The 22182-nt window shown below is 40.9% G+C and overlaps 1 protein-coding gene across 1 annotated transcript in view; it reads left to right on the forward strand.

Annotated features, from left to right (window-relative positions):
* The window catches only part of ATP6V0E1 (ATPase, H+ transporting, lysosomal 9kDa, V0 subunit e1), a 67607-nt gene extending 60430 nt beyond the window's left edge, over window positions 1-7177 (forward strand). Inside the window, exon 4 of the mRNA XM_006884355.1 lies at window positions 7039-7177. The gene's annotated coding sequence lies outside the window, so the exon portion shown is untranslated. The remainder of the gene's footprint in view (window positions 1-7038) is intronic.
* Window positions 7178-22182: the final 15005 nt, after the last annotated feature.

Raw genomic sequence — 22182 nt, forward strand, 5'->3', positions numbered from 1 at the left:
CACCCATTTTGAATAATATTGCGTGAGTTCTTTGTTTTTCAGTGTAGCGTAGTGTTTCACTCCATTGTGTGAATATACCACAGCTTCTCTATCCATTTATTTGTTGATGTGCACCTGGGTTGTTTCCAGCTCCTTGCTATTGTGAACAAAGCCGCGATAAACATGGATGTGCATATATCTGCTTGGATGTCAGTTATGGTCATTTTGGGATATATTCCCTTAGTTATTTCTTATATTGAACATAGCTGGTGCTTTCACATCATAGCAATCTTTCTTAGAAATGGAACAATCACTTTCTTTTTGGCTTCTTTGTTGCAACCTTTTATAAGATCCTGCTTTTTGCTGAGCAGCGTTGTGAAGAGCTGGGGTCTTCTGGAATCCGATTGCCAGATCTCCCAGGCTACGTCTGGTTGGATTTGAACTGCCAGTTTTTCACGTAGTAGCCAAGAGCTTTAAGAAGTTTGAATCCACCCAGAGGCACTTTAGAAGGAAAGCCTGGTGACCTACTTCTGGACAATCCCAGCTGTAAAAACCCTCTGGGGCACAGTTTTCTACTCTTAGACTTATCAGATCTCCAGGAGTTAGAATCAAGTTGATGGCAATTGGTTTGGCTTATTATTCTTGTGATCTGTTTGGGGTTGGGGTGTGGAATGAAGGTACATATTTGAAGAGTTAAACAGTGCAGGAAGTTTTGTCATTAAAGAGCATGTCCTTAATGCTGACCTTTCTGGCTGGCTGATCTCCTCCCTCTTCAAACTCAGTCATGTTTCTGTTTCGGTTCCTGGTTTCATAGTTTTCCCTGTCCCTCACGGTCATAACCTAGCAGGTCACTTCTTTCCCCACCTCCTCAAATCCAGTCAATGCTATTATGTCTCTTGTGTCATCTTTTCCATTTCTCCTTCGAGCACCCCAATTTCTAACCACGATCTCTGCAGCTCTGAATTACTGTGATGATTCCATCTGGTCTCCTTTCTCTACAGTCACTCTGTCTACAAAACTCCACCCTGTTTGCTTCCTGATGAAGCATTTCCTGAAACAGATGGTATTTCTCTGGAAGCCTTCAGTAACTCTCCATGAGCTCAAGCAGGGTTTTTTAAAACCTGAGGCCCCTAACTTTAGTGGATGCCCCTTGAAATGATATGTATATTGTAAGTATGTAGCCTTTGTTGGCTTTTGTCAGCATCACCAAAGATCACATGGGTCAAAGGAGACAGCTGATAAATCTATATGTTGTGTCCAGCTTTCTTTTTTTATTATTATTAATTTCAATAAAAATTTACGGAGACTCTGGATTTCCATTCATTCATTGTTGCATTTTTCTCCCCTCCCAGTCCTCCCCCTCCCCCAGTATACTCCCCTCTTGGAAAAGTAAAATTATTTTATTGTTTTACAATCCCTCCCTCCAGGTCCACTCCACTATGCAGCCTTTGCTTTGGACTCCCGTCATGGCAAAAATACCTAACCACATATCCTTTTTTAACAGTTTTCTCCCTCATCTGATTCAATGCAGTATACATTATTTATCCCCATCTTTCTCAGTTTCCCCCCAACCCCAGTGTCATATTGTTTTACAACAGTGGCAGCATGCAGTATTTGTCCTTTTGTGACTGAGATATTTCACTCAGCAGAATGTCCTCCAAGGTCACCCATTTTGAATGATATTGCACAAGTTCCTTGTTTTTCAAGGCAGCATAGTATTCCATTGTGTGAATATACCACAACTTCTCTATCCACTCATTTGTTGATGGAACTTAGGTTGTTTCCAACTCCTTGCTATTATGAACAAAGCTGCGATAAACATGGGTGTGCATATATTTGCTTGGGTGTCAGTTATGGTCTCTTTGGGGTATATTCCCAGTAGAGGACTTGCTGAACTTTTTGAGAAAGTGCCACACCGCCTTCCACAGTGGTTGCACCATTTTACATTTCCGCCAACAGTGAATAAGGGTTCCAGTTTCTCCACAACCTCACCAGCATTTGTTGGTTGCTGTTTTGTTAAATTTTACTATTCTGACTTGGGTGAGATGATATCTCATAGTTGTTTTGATCTGCATTTCTCTTAGAGCTAGGGATTTTGAACATTTCTTCATGTGTTTGTTAGCCATCTGAATGTCTTCTTCAGTGAAGTGTCTGTTCATATCCTGTGCCCATTTTTCAATTGGGTTATTTACCTTTATCTTGTTGTGGTGCTCAAGTATTTCATAAATTCTGGATATAAGTCCCTTATCTGATATGTTATTACCAAATAACTTTTTTCCCAGTTGGTGGCTTCCCTTTTTACCCTGTTGGAGAAGTTTTTGGATGTGCATGGGGATTTGATTCTAAGAAGGTCCCATTCATCTATTTTATCTTCTGGTTGTAGGTTGTGTCCAGCTTTCTAACATAATGGCCAAGGCCATGCCTGTCTGCTCCCTGCCCATGTTCTATAGACCTTGTGGTGTCTTAGTACTTTCCTCTATGAACTATCATCCTAGCTGTTTTCCTACTCCTTTGTTACTTGTCCTGCCTCTTATTCCTCTACTATATTCATTAATCTGCTTGTTAAATTAATGAATATTAAGAAGTAAGAAAGCACAAGGAATATTCACTGACTACTATGCTTTCTTACCTCTGCTAATTATCTATTTCTGAGGTTTGCTCTTTCAATGTCTCACTTGGAATTCTTTGTACTTCTTATCCTTCCCCCCCCACCCCCCAGTTTCTTCTAGCCCTCAAAGCCAGTAACTTCCCAATTTTACCATTCTTGGGATGCCTTCACTTAAATTGCTAAATGCACATACTGTTTGTATAAAAGATTCTTTGATGGCACAGTTTATGCTTATCTGCTAACCCAAAGTTTAGCAGTTTGAACTCATCAGTGGAAGAAAGGCCTGGTGTTCTGCTTCCATAAATGTTATAGCCAAGAAAAGTTTGTACAACAGTTCATTCTGTAACACAGGGGGTTGTCGTAGGTGAGAATCAATTTAACCAGAGTAGCTGTGGTTTGGCTTTTTGGATTGTGTGTACTTAACTACATCTTTTAATTCTATATGTTATGTAAACCTTATAAATCGTAAGGAAGGAATTTTTTGTACATTTATCTGAAGTTAAAAAGATACTGGTGTATCTTTGGCGTGATCGAGGCATCCGACCTCCTCTCTCCAACCCTTTTTACCAATTCTGACATCAGCCATCCCTCCCATGACACACTGTTTCTTTCTGCTGGATTCAGTAGTAATTGGATGCACTGGCTGCAGATCATGTTCACACAATTACGGGGTTTATTAGGGAAATGACAAATTACAATTCAGAGTCAGGAATGATTCAGGATACAGGTGTTTGGTCAGGACCGTTTCTTTTTCATTCCCATAGGCATGCTTCTTCCTGACTCTCTGACCTCTTTGGAACTGCCTCACTTTTACCCTGATGGGACAAATGTTGTTACAAAGCCCTTTAACTCAACTGAGCAAGTCTAGCTCCATCTATAAATTGCCTTGTGACACCTCATTCTGCCAGCAAGCCTCTTTTTAGAAGACACTCTTCTGTCTTCTGCTAACCTCCTGGTTCTGCTGCTGCTGTTTCTTGGCCTCACTTGTAGCCTTGTTATCTTAGCTCATATGTATGAGTGCACTCACACTTTGTCTCTGAAGCCTTGATCTAGGAGATTCTTAGTGCAGGGAGCCAGGGCCCAAAGCATGCATTCCAGTTGTTGCTCTTTGTTGGTGGCAGTGAGGTACTCCTGTCCACTTCTGGGATGGCCCAGTTTAAGCCTACTGGGATGGCAAAACTGACCAGCCACTTTTGCAGGGTTCTATACACCTTATTTGCACAGGTGCCATATACATTGTTTGCATCATTAGCAAGCTGTCCATTCACTTGGTGAGCCACAAGAACTGCTTTTGCATGTTCTCACATAGTCAGTCATTTGATGGAAGTTAAAAGACATTGGTGAGAAGGTCATGTGGAAATGATCCACCATACTGCAAAAGGTAAAAAGGAAACCTAATTTATATATACTTTAAGAAATCTATTCACTCAGTTTCCCTGGACAGGTTTCCTGGTGCTGGTTTTAATATTTTTATGCCATTTTCATTATCAGTTGTCTCTCCACCTTAATGATTTCCTTATTTGCTAGGATGAAGACATGAACTCTTTGGTTGAGCCCTCCAACCTAAACCCTGAAATAGCAATTTGATATCAGCTATACCTATGATATTTTCTGCAGTATTTCACTAAAAAAAAAATCAGACCACAAGACCTTATCATTTAACTGGATGCTCATCACATTTATTTGGAACTGAAATCATTAAGCTTGGTTGAAAATGATCCCATCTTGTAGGTGGTGTTTCAAAAGTGAAGGTCGTTTTTTCTTTTGTAACTTGTATTTTTTTTTTAAAAAAAAAAGGCCTACAGAGGGAGCTCTGGTGGCCTATTGGCAGGAAGCTGCACTGCAATCCCAGAGGTACATGGTTCAAGTCCACCAGATACTCTGCTAGAGAAGGTGGGGACGTCACCTCCTGTACCAGTTGTATCCGATTTGACGGTACACACACACAATAATAAAATTAAAAAAAAATTTGGAAAAGCTTACAAGGTGAGGATGTTCTTAATAGAATATTAACAAAAATAGCATCTGCACTCACACTTTCGTATTCTGAAGTGAAATTCATACTTTGCCAGGGAACTGAAGTTTGTGCAGAGGGACTTTTCTCCCTGCCTGAGGAAGGAGACCAAATGATAGTTAAGAGTAAAAGGTTTGTTGAGGCTTTCACCTGACGAGAAAGCAGTGGCTCTGGTAATTGCCCCTCCCTGGCCTGATGTAGTCATTTTCTTAGTACATTGTAGGAATGGTCCTCTGATTATGTTTGAATTGAATTTGTTTGCAGTGTCTGCCTTAGTGGGTGTCTCACAGTCTAGGGTGTGCCGCCCTGGAGTTTGCATTAATGTGACTTATTAGCTGACTCATGTCCTTTTGGGCCATTCTAGACCCTAGGCCTGGGATCTCTTCAATTTTAGCACATTGAACTGTAGACTCTCCTCATAGGTCCTTATTGATTTGAAAAAACTAAACGGCCTATCGGATCTCTGTTGACTGCTATACCTACCTACCTCCAATAATATTTTGTCCAACTTTAAATCTTTCTCTTCTCTTTCCTGCCTACCTTAACTCTCCACCGTCTTCACACTTTTGATAAATTGTGTAACATAACCAGCTGTAACCCTTGGGTGGTGGTGGTGGCTTGTGTATCATCGAGTCAGAACGGACCCATAACTGACCCTTCAATGGGTATTGAGAGGCAATACGATGGCACCTAACAACAACGACAGTTGCATGGAAGGAATTGCCCATCCTTCTCCCGCAGAGCAGCTCTTAAACCATGTATAGAAATTGCTTATCTTCCCTCAGATTTTAGAAGTCGCATATGTAGTTGTGTATTGTTGTTGTTGTTATGTGCCGTCGAGTCGTTTGCGACTCATAGCGACCCTATGTACAGCAGCCCTAAACCCTGCTCTATCCTGTGCCAATCGCATTGCCTCTGACACACCCATCCCGATTACACCAGTCACTGAATCAATCCACCTCATAGAGGGTCTTCCCCTCTTGTGCTGTCCCTCTACTCTACCCAGCATGATGTCCCTCTCCAAAGACCTGTCTCTCCTTGCAACATGTCCAAAGTATGTCATACGAAGCCCCAGAATCCTTGCCTCCAAGGAGCAGCCTGGTTTAACCCTCTCTAGGATGGATCTGTTTGTTTTCTTGGCAGTCCATGGTACATTCAATACTCTTCTCCAGCACCACAGCTCAAAGGCGTCAATTCTCCTTCTGCATCCCTAGTCATTGTCCAGCTCTCTGATGCATAACAAGTGATTGCAAAGACCATGGCCTGTATTAGGCGCACCTTCGTCTCCAAAGAGACACCGTTGCTCTTGAGTACTTTAGAGAGGTCCCTAACAGCAGACTTTCCCATCGCAATATGTTTTTTGATTTCCTGGCTGCTGAGTGTGGAAACTACAGAACAATAGCATTGATTTCACATGCAAGCAAGATTCTACTGAAGATTATCCAAAAATGACTGGAACATCAACAGAGAACTGCCAGAAGTCCAGACTGGATTTAGAAGGGGTTGTGTTACTAGGGATATTGTAGCCGATGTTAGATGGATCTTAGCTGAAAGCAGAGAACACCAGAAGAATGTCTATCTGTGTTTCATTGATTATGCAAAGGCATTTGACTGCGTGGATCAGAACAAACTGGCTGACTCTGAGAAGAATGGGAATCCCAGAACATTTAATCATGCTAATGCGAAACCTATATTTGGACCAAGAGACAGTCGTCAGAACAGAGCAGGGCAACAATGAATGGTTCAAAATTGGGAAGGGTGTACGCCAGGGATGTGTCTTATCTCCATACCTTTTCAACCTGTATGCAGAGCAGATTATCTGAGAGTTGTGTATAGAAGTTTATAAAATAACTTTATACAGTAGAGTTTCATGAAGTGAATTTTCATGCCTCACCTTTATTTTCCGAGGGAACGCCTGTTAGCAATTTGATGTGTAAAAGGTGCCTGTTTTAAATATTTACTAACTTAGAAAGGTGGTGTTGCAGCTAAAAGCTTCTAGGAATGTTTGTGGTAACTAGAATAGGGTGCAATGGGAGTATCCATGAGTAGCAGGAATAAGACAAACTGTCTGCCTTTTAGAAATCTGACACTAGACAAAAGCTTGTGATATCTGCAATAATCTTACTTCCCCAAAAAAGGGGAAATGACAGATTCTTGAAACGGAAGTAAAGGCATTAGATTCTAGTAGCTATCCTACTTTATATAATGTCATCAACCAAGTATTTATGGTGGTCGTCAGTTGAACAATGTCCTTGCTGGTTGATTTTCTTGACACATACCAGCAAAATCTTACCCAAAGGTACATGTCTATTTAACCCCCTTTCACTTGAATATTTAACCTTTAAAATTCTTGGCCTGATGAACTTTTGAGATGTTAACTTCTCCCTCTCCTGAGGAAAGTATGAGGACCAGTTACTAGAATGGTTTTGTTTTGCAGGTCACGAAGAGAATTCCTCTACAGGCAAAATCACCTCCAGACCCAGACCGCCAGTCTCGACTCGCCTAGTTAGGCATTAGCTGCCTTAAACATTCACATCACATTTGAATGCCTTATTCTAAAATGCAGTATTTTTCCTGTCATCTTTCTTACACTTTGATGAATTTTGTTCCTACCTGACCTATTCTGTGCCGATTACACAAAATGCTTATGCACTCCTCTGATACAGGAGATACTGTTCTTTGGAGCAATACCTTACCCTCTCCTTGAGATCTGTGACTTTGAAGATCACACTTTCCTGTCCATGATGAGAGAGCCAGCCAAGTGTTTTAAGACCTGCTCAGAAGTGCCTTCAAGGGAGAAACTGCTCCATTGGGGCAGTTAGTAGGAGACCTCATTCAGAGGGACAATGTGTCTTGATTTGATACAATTGCACCAAACTGTATTTTTTAGAATAAATTAATTTCTTAATTCTGCCATCTTTTGGAATAAATTATTTTTCTGTCCTCCATGGAAATCTGGTCTTAATATTTGTAAAGATCATTTTTATAAACATTTCTGTCTCTAAATAATTCCTTTTTTGAAAAAGTGGTTTTGTAGTCTAGACTCAGGTTGGATGTATAAACCTGACCATGTTGTTAACATGCCTGAATGGACTGGTAAGTACTTCTCATAATCATTCAGTAAACATTTGAGCACCTTGAGTGCACTGAGGAATCAAAGGTGTGCAAATTAGAGTCTTTGCAAGTTCAGGAGCTGATATGCTGCTTGGAGAGATAAGGTGTGCGTGGGATAATATGTATAATACATTAATTACCATGGGGGCCCACTGTCCATAGGAGAGAGTAATGGTGATGAGCTGCATAGGGTATAATAACTTCCTCCAGGGATAATGCTGCTAACCTGGAACCAGCTAAAGACATCTAGCCATTAAGGCTCCTGAAGATGAGGCTGCAGTAATTTTGGTATTTTGATAGTAAGTACCTCAATAATTCACTAATTTGGGGTTTAATTAATTTTAAAAAATTAAAAAGGACTTAAATTTTCACCAGCTCATGGCTTTTTTGACAGCCAGCCAAGAACGGATTTCCTGTTTTGCAATTTGCACTTTTCTAACCTTCCTAAACTGTCTGAACTCATTGCTTTGCTATTCTGAAGACCAAAGTGAGTTTCAAATTGAAGGGACTCTCCTGTCTTTAATTTTTTTTCCCTCCATGCTTTACTTTCATTTTGAACTTAAAAGCTTCTCTGAACAATTTTTGCAACTCTATGCTTTAAAATTTCCAGCAAAGGGGTTTCTCTGGCTAATCTCATAGAATTCCTAGAAGACTGAAGTTTGAGGCTGAAGGACCATTATGAATGTCATCATTTTCCAGAGAAGGAATCTGAGTCCAGAGAGGGAAAATGACTTACCCTTCTTGCTGCAGATGATGGGAGTCCGACGGAGGAGTAGGATCCAAGTTTCCTAATTTCCACTCTGTATGCTTCGTGATGTTGCGTTGGCTAAGAGCCAACTCTAGGTCTCACTCAAGTGGGAGGAATGAATCCTACCATTGCAGATAACTGAATTGTTACCTAGAGAAATGTACATAAATCTTAATAATTGCCATCTAAGTAAAGCAAAGCTGTGGAGCAGGTGGTGCTTGCTTTGGGCTTCATAAAAGATGCCACAGCCTTTGAGCCTGACCACATGGGGAAGTGTGGCCCTGGTGCAGCTGTGTGCACAGACTGATCTTCAGGCCAGGCCCTGCAGCCCATTTTCACTGGCTGTCTGACTAAAACCTTTCCACTGTCAACTTGGACTATAGTGATAGGCTAGCTTTCCAGCAGACGACAGTTAAGCAATATTTTGGAAGGTGCATCTCATGATACTCTGCTTAATGGGGCTCTTCCACTTTGTCTGACTAGAATTCCATGTACATGCAGCATTAGTCAACAGGGACCCCCGCTTAGCTCACGAGGCCCTGCTTAGCTGCAGCTTCACAGCGGTCCTGGAGGGCAACTTTGAGAGTTCTTGTCATTGATGCTCATGACTTGATACATTTCCTATTTGATGTCATAGCTAAGCCAGATGTCCTAACGCTGCCTGAGTCAAGTCCCTGCATTCTTCCTTAACCTATCACATGGTACGGATCTATTTTTATACTTCTCCTTTACTCTGAATCAATTAAATGAGATATTGGGATGTTAACTGGATTATATTGCTTATTGACTTGCACTTGGAATAGATGCTACTTGGCAGAAGTTGATTCCTACAAACAGGGTAAGGAACACTTAGTGTATTTACTGTGTTCGAGTACCGAAGGACATGGTACTGTGGCCAGAAAGGTTTTGATCTACTCTCAGTAGAGAACCTTTTGCTCATGAAGTCTCCTGGAAATGTAAAAGGGCCTCATAAGGCAGCAACTCGGGCTTGGATTTAGAGAATTCTCTTCCAACCTTACTGCACTTTGCTCCTAATGAGACCTAATAGCCTCATCATAAAGAAGGAACTCATTTCCTAGGCAACTTGAAGATCAAAGACCTCCCATGAAGATTGATGGCACACTCTTAGAGGTTAAGTCTATGGATATGCCATCCCAGATACACTGTTGAAATGAGGGAATGATGAAGCTGACTCAGATTTTGCAAAAGAACATTGGCTAGCTTGTTACTTAATCCGTCCGCCTCCGCTTTCTCATATTTATGATGTTCTCGTGAAGATTATGTGCACCAAATATGTGAACTCAAGTGTTCTTGCCTTGCCCCACTCTTAATACTGTTTTTGCTATGTGATCCTGCATCTGAATGTTCATGAATATAAAATGAGGGTAGGCAGCATAGGGATGACCGAGTCTGACCCCTAGTAACACCACAAAGGGTAACATCCACAATACAAAACTATTCTTGTAAGGTCAAGTATCTTCTCCCATGCTCCTGTACCTACTTCTGCTAGAACCAAAATCAAGCTGCCTGCTCTACTAGGTATATAATTCATTGCAGTGACCATAAGAACTCTTGGAATCCTACTCAGGATTATGGTGTTTATTAGAGAAATTAACAGACTGATTTAGGTTGGCAGCAAGATACAGTCCTTCAGTCTAGACCCCTTTACCTTCAGCCTTATGATTTAGATCAGTGTTAAAAAATTCTCTTAGTCCTGCCAGTTACAATTATGGCGTCCTCCCTCAGTTCTCTAGCAAGCTTGGGTGAAGCCCCTGGGTCTGGCTCTGGCTCTGTGGGGCAGCAGTCCTAAATTAGTCCCTGCCTCGTGTTGGTCTCTTGTTCTCTGTTGAGGCTGATACTGCTCTCTTGAATATAAAATGAGTGTAGGCAGCATAGACATGGCTGAGTCTGACCTCCAGTAGCTCCGCACAGGGTAGTCTACTGAAGTTTGCCTGGAACCTCTGGCCACAAAGGATACATGCTACACTTCCTGCTTCCTCTTCCTTGTTGGTATTGAGAGTCCCAAATTTCTGCTATTGAACCAAATTTAAACATAAGGGAATGAATGGTGAGACAGATTTTATTTTCATGATCCCACTTAGCCATGTGGCAAAGTCAAAACCAGTGGCTAGCAAAGCCATTTTGAACAGTAAACCTCAGACATCGCAGAGTATCACAGTCTCTTTCCTTGCTCCTGTGGTTGCCTGTGCCCAGATGGAAAGAACTCTATGCTGCCCTTTAAAGTGATAGTGCAAATCTCCCTCTTCTTGAAAATCTGAGATTTTCAGCAGCTGAATATAGTCTGGGCTTCTGGGAAGAGCATCAAACCAGAAGACATATAAGTTTGTAATTTTATTCCATCATTAGCTAGATCACTTTAGGCAAGACAATTTTGAGCCTATTTTCTCATCTTTAAAATGGAGAATGGTCCTTGGCTTTTTTTGCTGTTACAAAGTTGTTATCAGATGACATGGTAGTGGAGAAGATGATTGTAGATTAGACAGAGGATATTTTCCAGAGAAAGGAGTGACAGCGTTTTTCTTAAAGATAGCACTCAGAGGATAACGAACTGAATTTTTATATAAAAGGCACATACCAGGCTCCAAGGCTGTCCTCAGAGCAGAGAAGAGAATCTTAGAAGTGAAGCAGTATCTTTTTCTTGGTTGCTTCAGAAATAACACTGTGTTGCTCATTTCTCTAGCAGGCTTTCTAGAATGGTAGGCTGGTAAGAATCCAGTGGAATTGTTTTACCATTTTGAAGCATACTAAGAAATTATTCAAACTCCTGCAAACTTTGGCACTGGATTTTAGCGTCCAAAAAATTTAATCATCAGTTGCTAATATATATATATATTTTTTTTTTTAGGTTTTAAATACATAACAAGACATTTTAGAATTATTGTACCTTGCCATTCTGCATCAACCCTCATGTTTGGGAGAACAAAGGATGGAAACACAAGCAGAAGTTACATAATTTCTGTTGCCCTTAGACTTTCTTATGAGAATGAAACAAGGAAAAAATTTTCAGGTAGTATCTTCAGCTTGAAATGCTAGTGTAAAGCTTGTTTGTCACAGCACAGCTGTAACTGAGAACCACCTTAATGGCCAGTGTAAAATCCAGAAGCCAAACCCAGTGCTGTCAAATTGAGTACAACCCATAGTGACACAATATAAGGAGATGCTTAAATCAGTCCTCCTGTGTCCAAGAGAAGGGATATCATGATGCAGTTAAAAATGCTTTATCTAAATCCATGCCTAGAAAGCAAAATGAGAGGGCAAACAATAATTAACATGGGTTGTTTTTTTTTCTGGTATTTTTTTTTTAGGCAGGTTGTATCTTTTTTACTTTATTCTGATTTATTTACAAAGTTTGAATACATTGTTTTTCACAAAAGATCCTTCCCATTTTCTTCACTCCACGCCCCATCGAATTATGCATCCCTGTGATTAACACCCTAGCCCCCATCCATCCTCACCATTTTATTTTCTACCCCCACCCCAGGATTCTCATATGCTAAAATAATGGTCTTATACAGTATTTGTCCTTGTGGGACCAAATTAGTTCACGCAGCATAATGCCCTCCCAAGTTAGATAGTAATTTACAGAATGATTGCATCTGCATGCTGCGTAGTATTCCATTGTTTAACATGGCTTCTTGTTGTGTGCCATTGAGTTAAAACTGACCCATAACTGACCCTCCAGCAGGTTTTCAGAGGCAGTGAATCTTCAAGAGGAGATTGGTCATCTGTCTCCTGCAGAGCAGCTGGTGGGTGTCGACTCGAACCCTATACCTTTGCATTGGCAGTGCATTTCCTTACCATTAAGCCATCAGAGCTCCCTTTAATATGGCTTATCTCTGAATAATTAGGAACTATTTGAATATTTTTTATTTTCAGCATTTTCTCAAAACACAGTAATTATTATTTTTTTTTTTAAAGCTGTAGGGAATTGGGTTGCTAACACAAAGATGGGACCTTGCTGGCGGTTTGAATCCACCAGCCAGCCACTCTAGTCAGAAAGTGGGCATTTGATAGTCTCTGGAAACACTGGAGGATCAACTGTGATTCTTTTGGCACTTGATGGCAATGACCGATGCTTAGAAACGACAGAAAATACTTAGAATTTCAAGTTGGAAAAAAAAACCATACAGGATTTTAAACTTAAATATGTAGAAATGTGCTTAAATATGAAGATAGAAAAAGCTTGTAGAAAATAGACCAGAATGTTGATAGTGATTCTTTTCAGTGATGATGCTACAGATATTTTTTTTTCTATTTTGCTTTTATGACTTTATTTTCCAAATTTCACACAAAGAACATGTGCTACTTTCTAATTGGGGTGGAGGGCTGTTTTTAGACCACTGTCAGGATAATGTTAGTAGTTCCTTCAAACATTGTGTAACACACACCACAAAGCAAAACAAAAGCAGATGCTATGTACTTGATTCCAGCTCATAATCGTTTAATGTGTTTAAGAGGAGAGCTGTGCTCCATACGGTTTTCAATGGCTGATATTTTTTTTCCAGAAGTACATAGCCAGACTGTTCTTCCAACGCACCTCTAGGGGATTCAGAGCCGACTTCTCCGGTAACAGCTGAGTGCTTTTGTGCAACCCATGCCTCACCATTCCTCATTTTGTTTTTTAAAAGTAATTCAGGGTTGGGGGAAATGGAAGCTGACTATATTCCTAAAACACAGAGGCCATTGAGAATCAGTGAGTTCACACATTCTGACTTAACTATTTCTGTTGTGCAGATCATGCAGCTTATACAATGCAAGTCTCCTTTGTATTGTGAGGACATGGTGAAATGAAAGGGGAGGACTGATTGTGATTTCTGCCCACGTAGAAAAGTGGAAGCCTGGGGTATAAATGTTCTGGGGTCCCACATGGGTTAGAAAAGGCCCTTCTGTTCTTGCACTCTCAGCTACTTCAAGCTAGTCTTTCATTCATGCTGTCGCACTGCCTGGGGGAGAAGAGCCCTGTCCTTGTGAAATGTATTGGCACTTTTCCCTCAAACCCCTCTCTCCCCCTTCCTCCCTGAAGTTCAACCCCAAAACAGTATTCTAGAAGCTGCAGATACTCAGTTACTAATACTGCCACCCACACCAGTCGAGTCAGGAGTCTATTTAAATGACTGTCAGGATTTTATATGGTTTCCATAGTTTCTATACACTGTCCAAAGTGTGGTACTACTGTGGGTTGCTACACATAAACAGAACAAATTGATCCCAAGGTTTTTTCTTGAAGTATAATGCTTTGCATTTGAGGAAACATGAGTTAAGATGCAAAGTGACTATTTGTTACAAAAGCAAAAGCTTTTCAACAACTTTCAACTTTTTTTAATTCCTTTTCATAATTGTGATGCTACCTGCTTGAGATGGTAGAAGCATGGTTTATTGCTTGGCCTCATGGAACTGAGTTTAGCAGGGAAGTCAATAAACAAATGGTTTAAACTGTACCAGTGCTTCACAATGTTCATTTTATAATCCACTAAGAAGCCAGTAGATCCTGTAATGATGAGGCCAGAGGCCTTTTGAGAAACACTAAATCAACTGGCAGAATCCTAAAGGTCCAGCTGGCCTCAAAATGCATTTCTAGCATTCTAAAAATTCTCTACATGTCACCCTCCTCTATACCTCTCTTTTGTGACTGTCAACCCGTTGTCTTTGTACTTATAGCCATTGAGTCAGTTCCAGCATATAGAAACCCTATAGTGCATAGTAGAACTGCCCCTTATGGTTTCCGAGGCTTTCAATTTACTCAAGCACACTGTCACATCTTCTGTGGGTTTGAACTTCTCTTTAGTTAGCATGTTAAGCACAGCACTGCTAGAGATTTTTCCTACAAATAGGCTATCTACAAATCCCCAAACTACTGCTGTTTAGATGCCTGTAGGCCCTCATACAAATAAAAGATCCTTTTAACATCTCCCTGTGCTGAGAAAGGTGCCTTGGTGGCACAGTGGTTAAGCACTTAATTGCTCCCAGATAGATCTGCTATGAAAAAGAGTGCTAGTGGAATGAAGCTGGCTGAGTATGACCTCCGCTAACTTCACACGGGGAATAGTCCCTATCAGCAACAGAGCACAAACCCCATTTTCATAACATCAGAGGTTCACATGGTCCTGCACCTACTTTTATCAATTTCCAACCACCCTAATCCAATCAGAGTTCTCACTGCTCTACTCTTGAGTCCAATAATCTGTTGGAATAGCCACACAGAACTTAACAGAACCATACTGATAGTTATGAGGCTTATTAAGTAAGTTAACAGTGATAGCTCAAGTTGGTAACAGGATACAGTTCTTCATTCAGGACAGTTTATTAAGCGAGCTCACACCCAGCCTGAAGGCTTTAGGTCAGTGTTTACAAAGCTCTCTTACCAATTATGGTATCTTCCCTCCAGAGTACTCCAGCAAACGTGGTTGAAGGCCCTTAGCTTTGCCTGCCTGGGATAGCCATTCCAGGCAGGTTAGCACTGTTTCACATCAGTCTCTGTTCCTCAGCTGCTGCTGCATCTAGGCTCTGGTCTGCCTTGGCCCAGGACTCTCTGGCCCCAAAAGTCGTGCACTGTGTTATTGGCTGCTGCTTTGTTGCTAGTAGTAGTGAGATTGCCATTTTCTGCTGCTAAACCTACTCACTTTAACCTGATGGGATGGCAAAATTGACCAATCCCATCTTGAGTCATTTACCCACCTGATTAGAATATTCCTGCCCAGTCATGTGGTAGAAATCAAAGCTAATGGGCCCACCTAGCAACTGCTCATGGGGGAGAAAGAACATGTTAAATTGTTCCTATTAAAATTCTTGTTTGAGGTGATGTCAGTTTGAGGACTACAGTTTGTCTGATTCAGGCTGTGGTCTTTCCAATCACTTATTATGCAGCTGAGAGCTGGACAGTGAAAAAGGATGACAGAAGAATTGATGCCTTTGAGTTGTGGTGTTGGAGAAGAGCACTGAACATCCCACAGATGGCCAAGATAACCAATGTCTTGTAGAGGGTGCAGCCAGAGTGCTCTTTGGAGACAGGAATGATGAAGCTTTGTCTTATATACTTTGGTCATGTTGCTAGGAGGGGCTATTCCTTGGAGAAGGACATGATGCTGGGAAGAGAGGAGGGTCTGTGAAGAGAGGGGGACCCTTGACCAGGTTGACTGACACAGTGACTACTGCAGTGGGCTGTTGTGTGTCAGGAAGTGTGAGGATGGCACAGGATAGAACAGGGTTCAGATTTTTTTTCATAGGATTGCTGTGAGTCAAACTCAAGGCACCTAACTACAACAGAAAGGGCTTGGATATGCAAAGCTTCCTAACTTCTTTGCACTTACTGCTTATTTCTTTAGCAACCTGTCTGAACTTCCTGTATTTAGAAATCCAGCTTCCCAGTCTTAAACCAGATGGGGCCCTTTGGCCTTTGTAGGTTTTGGTTCCTGTTTCTTATCAGTTTGTTCCTCCACTTTCTGTTTTTATCATCCTACTTCTGGCCTCACCAACAGAAGGTCTTATTGTACCTGTCTTTTGGGAGGATTTTCTTCAACAAATGCTAGATTGTTCTTGCTCTCTGGCTTCCTGCTCTACTATCGGTTATAGTTGCTGATACTAACAGTGTATGTGCAGCTGACACTGACAAAAGAAAGAGGGATCGGAGGAACTCCCAAGAACTATCAGTTGACCTAGGAATTTGCGGTTTTTGTGAAAAAGACAAAGCCGTTTTTTACAGGAATGTTGCTTCAGAAGATAACAGAAATATGTGACCTGCCAGGTTGCCTACCACCTTGTCTCTGCCAGGGCACTTTCCCTTTTCAGCTGCTGCTTTTCATCTAAGAAGCTTCCAGTCACACTCCTCCTCCGTGGGAGGTGGCAAGTTGGGTCTAAGGAGGAAACCAGCATCATTAAATACCCATTAGGCATCAAGCCCTGCATTTAAACCTCATGATCAACTCAGATGTCTGTAACAGAAATTGAGAATAGACAGGTTAACGATTTGCCCCAGTTAAACTAGCAAGTCAAGTGGCACTGGAAGGCGTTATGCATCTAATTTGAGACTTGTGTTCTTAACAACCAGGCTAAGGCCGCCCCTCTTTTAAACCCTATTGTTGTATTGTCAGCTTTCCATGTCTTTGTCCTTTACTGGACTCTTTAAGCCTACTGAGCAAGTCTTCATTGTATGCATTAGGTACTCAAGTGTCAATTTCTTCACCTCTCATTCTTTCCCTCCCTTCCCTATTACTAGACACAAGGTTGGAATACAAAATCTGATGAAATGCTTTGCATTCTTTGTCACCTCTAGAATATATTCATGTTAGGCCACTTAGTTGAGGAAATAATAATCCCACACATAATGTGAAACACAAAGTAGTAGTAATCACATTAAATGTTCAGTCACGTATTAAAGAGATTAATGGGGACAGAAGTAGACAGGTATGCATACTCCAAGCTGTCCTGGTCATTAAGTTTTTAAGTGCTCAATTGCTGACTGAAAAGTCAGTGATTGGAACCCAGCAGCCAGTCCACTGCCATGGAATTAATTCTGACTCATAGTGATCTTATGTCATTGTTATTTGCTGTTGAGTCAACTACAACTCGAGGACTCTGAACAACAGATCTGAGCCTTCCATCCTCACCATCCTCATGATCTTTGCCATGCTCGAGCCATTCTTGTAGTCACATGAGTCCATCTCGCTGTCTTTTGATGACCTTCTGCCTTTCTCAGCATGTTTCCCCCCAGTATTGGGCTCTCTTGACAACATGCCCAAAGTATGAGACGAAGTGTTCCATAGGACAGAATAAAACTGCCCCATTGAGCTATCAAGGCTGTAATCTCTACTGCTATACCTTTTACTGGCTGAACAACTAATAGGTTCAAACCACTTCTCTTTTGATTATAGCAGCCAAACTTTAAACAACTGTGCGAATAGGGCTCTTCCATGAAGTTGATAGCTATATGTTGAAAGTTACTCAGCGGTAATGAGTATACAATCCGTGGGAGAAGGGGTATTTTGAACCCCAGAGGATGAATAGAATTTAGATAGGAGGATCACTTGCCCCCTACACCATGGAGGCTGGTACTGTCTGGAAGAATGAGAAGCTGAGGCTCAGAGCTGTCACATAAAGAACACTGCGTGCTAATTCAGAGGTCAAGGCAGTGGGAAGAACTGGCCTTACTTCTTCCCTCAAAGAATACTTTTCTTAGGAGTGGCAAATGTGGGAGGGGTGCCAACTACTAACCGCCAATTAGTATCTTTCTTAGATTCACCCTGAGAAATACTCCAGTCTACTCAGGAAGGAAATCGGTTTTTAAAAAGGATACCGCTTTTCCTGGAGATCTTCCAACTTTGAGTTAATGAATTTCACCTCTGAAACTGTGAAATGTTAACAGATCACAGGTGCAATGGGGTTCAGGAAGAAAACACTTTACCCCGAAAGGATAACACTCAGTTTAAAAAAACATGCTCAGGATCATCAGACAGTGCTCTGTGCTTAATAAAGACTCGGGAAAGTCAGGACCTTTACAGCTCCTTTCAGTAGACAGACAGACTAAGTGTGAAAGCTAGAGAAGGATCTAGTCGACATTCCTCATGGTGAAGAAACTGGAACCCAGAGAGGTGAAACCCCTCACTCTCCCTGGATCTTAGAGTTCCTGGTGGTAGAACATACATTAGGTCTTAGCTCCAAGAAACATGATTCAAATATATCTGTGTAAAATGTCTGCACAGATTAAGCACCTCTTTAGAAAGACTCACAAAATAAGGGTTGACTCCAGAAGGAACTGTGTGGAAAGAGAGGAGGAGTGAGAAGGAGACTTAGTCACCAAATACCATTTTGTATGTTTTGAACTTTCAAATCATGTATATATGTTATCAAATGAAAAATAAATTGTTTTTAAAAATTCATTGGAGTCCTTAGTATTTATTGCTTTATTGGGGAAACAAGGTAAAAGAGGAGGGGATGATGTTGTCTCATGTTGTGTAAAACACGTTTTCTGAATATAAATTATTCCATAGGAAGAAGGTCAGAATATAAATTATTCATAGGAAAGTCAGTTTTAGAAGTGGTTATGATAGTTGGTTACAACTCTGTGGCTGAAACAAGAAGATGCTCTTGGACCTTAATGCAATATTATTCCTGAGTCTCAGCTTCCTGCCAACTTTGTGACAAAAGTTGGCTGAATGAAGCTCAGAGATACAAAAATCAATTAATGATTTCATTCACTTCAGAGCAGGAAGTAGCTGTTAAACCTTGATGAAAAGGTCTCCTTCAGCCAAAACTCAATCCTTTTCAAGACAACAGAAGATACAAAAGCAGGAATACAATGTAATTCACTAGCAAATGCCTTCAGTGTTGCCCATACTAGAGGAACTTTGGTGTTTCCTGGCCTGTAAGGAATTGTTGCTCACCCACTCATTGCCAGTGAGTCAGAAATTACTCATAGCTGACCCTCCAGTGTGTTTCCCAAGGCTGTAAATTGCACAGGAGGAAAATGCCCATTTTTTTCTTACAGAACCAATGGTAAATTTAAACCAACTGCTTTAGGGTTAGCAGGGCAACTCCCTGCAACTATGGCATCAGAGCTCCCTGTTGCCTAGTAGAAGAGATCAAAATGCTTTGTGTCCAGAGAGAAGGCCTAAGGGTTAACCCTTTACCATAGTTTTTCCAAATACAGTTTCAAGAGAGGACAGTCTAGAATATATTCCATGGAGTTTTCATGCACAAATACTTTATGAACAAATGGGGACATTCAGGTTCAATTTCTTAAATCAATTTTTCTATTGGAGTTTCATTTTTAAACTCCAGTTGGTATGGAAAATGAGATATGGTGTGTTAATCTTTTTAAAAAGAAAAAAATTGAGTTGATGGGGATGGCCGTATACTAACTGCACTAACTTCAGAATGAACAGTCCCTATAAACAAGATCTGCAGAACAGAACAGATTCCTATGAGGCCAGACATGCTCCTCATACTTCCCACACCTACTTTTACCATTTCTAACACCAACTGTCCCTTTGGGCATTCTTACTGCTTGCTATTGAATCTGAAATTTGTTGAAACAGCCACAGAGAACTCACAGAACCATATTCACTGTTAAAAGGTATTTAGGAAAGTTAACAGGTTACAATTCAGGTTGGCAACAGGTACAACTCCTTAAGCAGGGCAGCTTCTCAAGCATGCTCACAGGCATCTGACCTTCACCCTCACATCTGCCACTTCTTAGGGTGCTCCCTACCCCCTCCAGTCCTCCAACAAACTCAGGCAGGCCTCTGGCTCTGGCTCCGTGAGGAAGCTTTGCAAGTCATTTCTATCTCTCGTCAGTGTCTGGTTCTCCATGGCTGCTGCTGCCCTCCTGTAGATAGACTTAGTCTGACTGGCACAGCAGGACTGGCTGTGGGCTGACTTCTCTGTTTCTTCTCCTTTGCTCCTAGTGAGATGCCACATTTCTGCTACTAAGCCTGCTCAATTTTAACTTGGAGGGATGACAGAACTGACCAATCCCAATTATGGATAGTCTACATACCTTATTTGCGTCTTCCTGCCTAGTTATGTGACAAAAGTCATAGGCAATGGCCTAGGAATGCCATTTTGAACAATAAACCCACTACACAAGAAGTTTGGAAGAGAAAGCAGTTGCAATCCTCTTCCTGTGTGGTAGACTCCTTCAGTGGGTATTGAGATCCTATACTCTGTTCTAGACATTGTAGGGGAAACAGAAATGAGATTTACTTTCAGCATTATCTACATATACCTACCTATCAATATGGTGTGCAAAAGTACATGCAAGGGTCTGTTGGATGGCTAAAGTGTAGAGTTATCCCTACTTGGTATTGAGTCTACAGTTGTGCTCCCAGTGATGCCCTTAAATCTAATATTAGTTACCATGCAATAAGTGCTTATCTTATGCACTGCAGAGTGTGCTTTGGCAAAAGTAAGTCAATTTTCATCTCGACTCCAGAAGTACTTTTTATTTTACAAAAGAAGAATTGGGCCTAAGAGAGGTTGAATAAATTGTTCTGATTCACGATGGAGCATATATTTGAATATATGCTATGCATTTAACAAGTGACATTTAATGAATGACTGCCTCTATACCAGGCACTGTGCCAGGAATAGAAGGCTGAGGATGAACAACACTGCCAGCCCCTGCTCTCTTGAAGCTTATGGTGTATAGCAGTCTTTCTAATTCCAAAGCCCATGTTTTGACAACAGCATTATGTTACTTCTCTAGATCTGTGCAAAGGACAGTTTTTTCTAAGAAGAAACTGGCCTGAAGCATTCTAGCCAAGCATCTTTATTCCCCAATCTTATTTTCTGTGTTTACTAAAATAAAAATTTCTTTTCTGTACTCAGAAGATAAATTCTTTCCTTTCCAGTGGCTCCACAAGAGAAAGATGGGCAATCTTCTCTCTTGCAATTTACAACCTCTGTAAACCACTGTAAGTCCAGCTATGAATTGGTTCTGCCTCAATGGCAATGACTTGAACTGAAGGTGTATAAAAGCGGACTAGAATGATCTTTTTTCCATTTTTCCCCCAAATACAGGTTTATTTTTTTAAAAAAATTAAAGTTTAACAATGGTCAGAGGCAGACTTTGTCAAGGGGAAGATGACCCCTTTTCTCCATTAAGAACCTTCCAGAATATCCAGAGCCCACTAAGACTTATTCCCATTGCCCATGGGTCTTGTGATGCCAGTTTTCTATGATTCTAAATTTCTAAATAAAAAAAAAAACCACCAGAAAACATGATCCTAAGAAATAAAAACCTCCCAGAAAGGCAGGTCAGAGATCTAAGCATCTGACCCACTAAATTGAAAGACGGGTCTCTAGGGTGAGCAACAATACTCAAGACAATCAACCATTTACCATCAAAAAGGGCTGCATGTGCCCCAAGAATAAATCAAGAAAGACAAGAAAGGGGATATAGAAATGGTGTCCTTGTGGGGATTGCAAACACTGTTGCACAAAATGCAAATTGTTGAATGGGAAAGCAATTTTTAGGTAGAGTTGTACCCATTGCCACCAACAGCCTCCGATGCTCTTGTCCCTGGTTCTTAGAATTATTTTTTCATTTTTAGGTGCTGATGAGTTGACTATGACTCATAATGACCCTGTGAACAACAGATCTTAACCTTACCCTATCCTGTGACATTATCATGGTCTCTATAAATGCTCAAGGCCATTGTTGAAGTCACTGTCAGTCTATCTCGTTGACTTACTTTTCTTGACCTTTCCCAACATGATGTCTTTCACCAAGAACTGGCACTTCCTAATAACAAGCCCCCAAGAGTTTCTAAGGAGTACCCCACTCGTACTTCCTCCAAAACAGACTTGCTAGTTTAGTATATTCAATACTCTTCACCAACTCAATTAAAAGCCATCCATTCTTCTTCCGTCATCTTTATTATTGTTCAACTTTCACATGCATCATTGTCTCTCATGAATTTTCTGAAACTTCAGATGCCTAGAAAGCAAATGAAAATACTGTTATTTGTGATAGGTACATCTTAAGCAGACATCCTTGCTTATTAGTCCTTGACAGCAGAATTTCCCAATGCAGCACATCTCTTGATTTCTTAACAACTCTTTAAGAGTGTGGATCCAAGTAAAAGGAAATAATCGATGTCAATCTTTTTCTCCTTTTTTCTTAATGTTGAGATATAATCCATACTGAAGACTGTTGTCTTTGATCTTCTACAGCAAGTATTTCAAGTTCTCTTTATTTTCAGC

This window comes from Elephantulus edwardii, unplaced genomic scaffold (genome assembly GCF_000299155.1).
Source record: "Elephantulus edwardii isolate Elephantulus edwardi_28Jun2011 unplaced genomic scaffold, EleEdw1.0 scaffold00033, whole genome shotgun sequence".
Classification (NCBI taxonomy): Eukaryota; Metazoa; Chordata; class Mammalia; order Macroscelidea; family Macroscelididae; genus Elephantulus; species Elephantulus edwardii.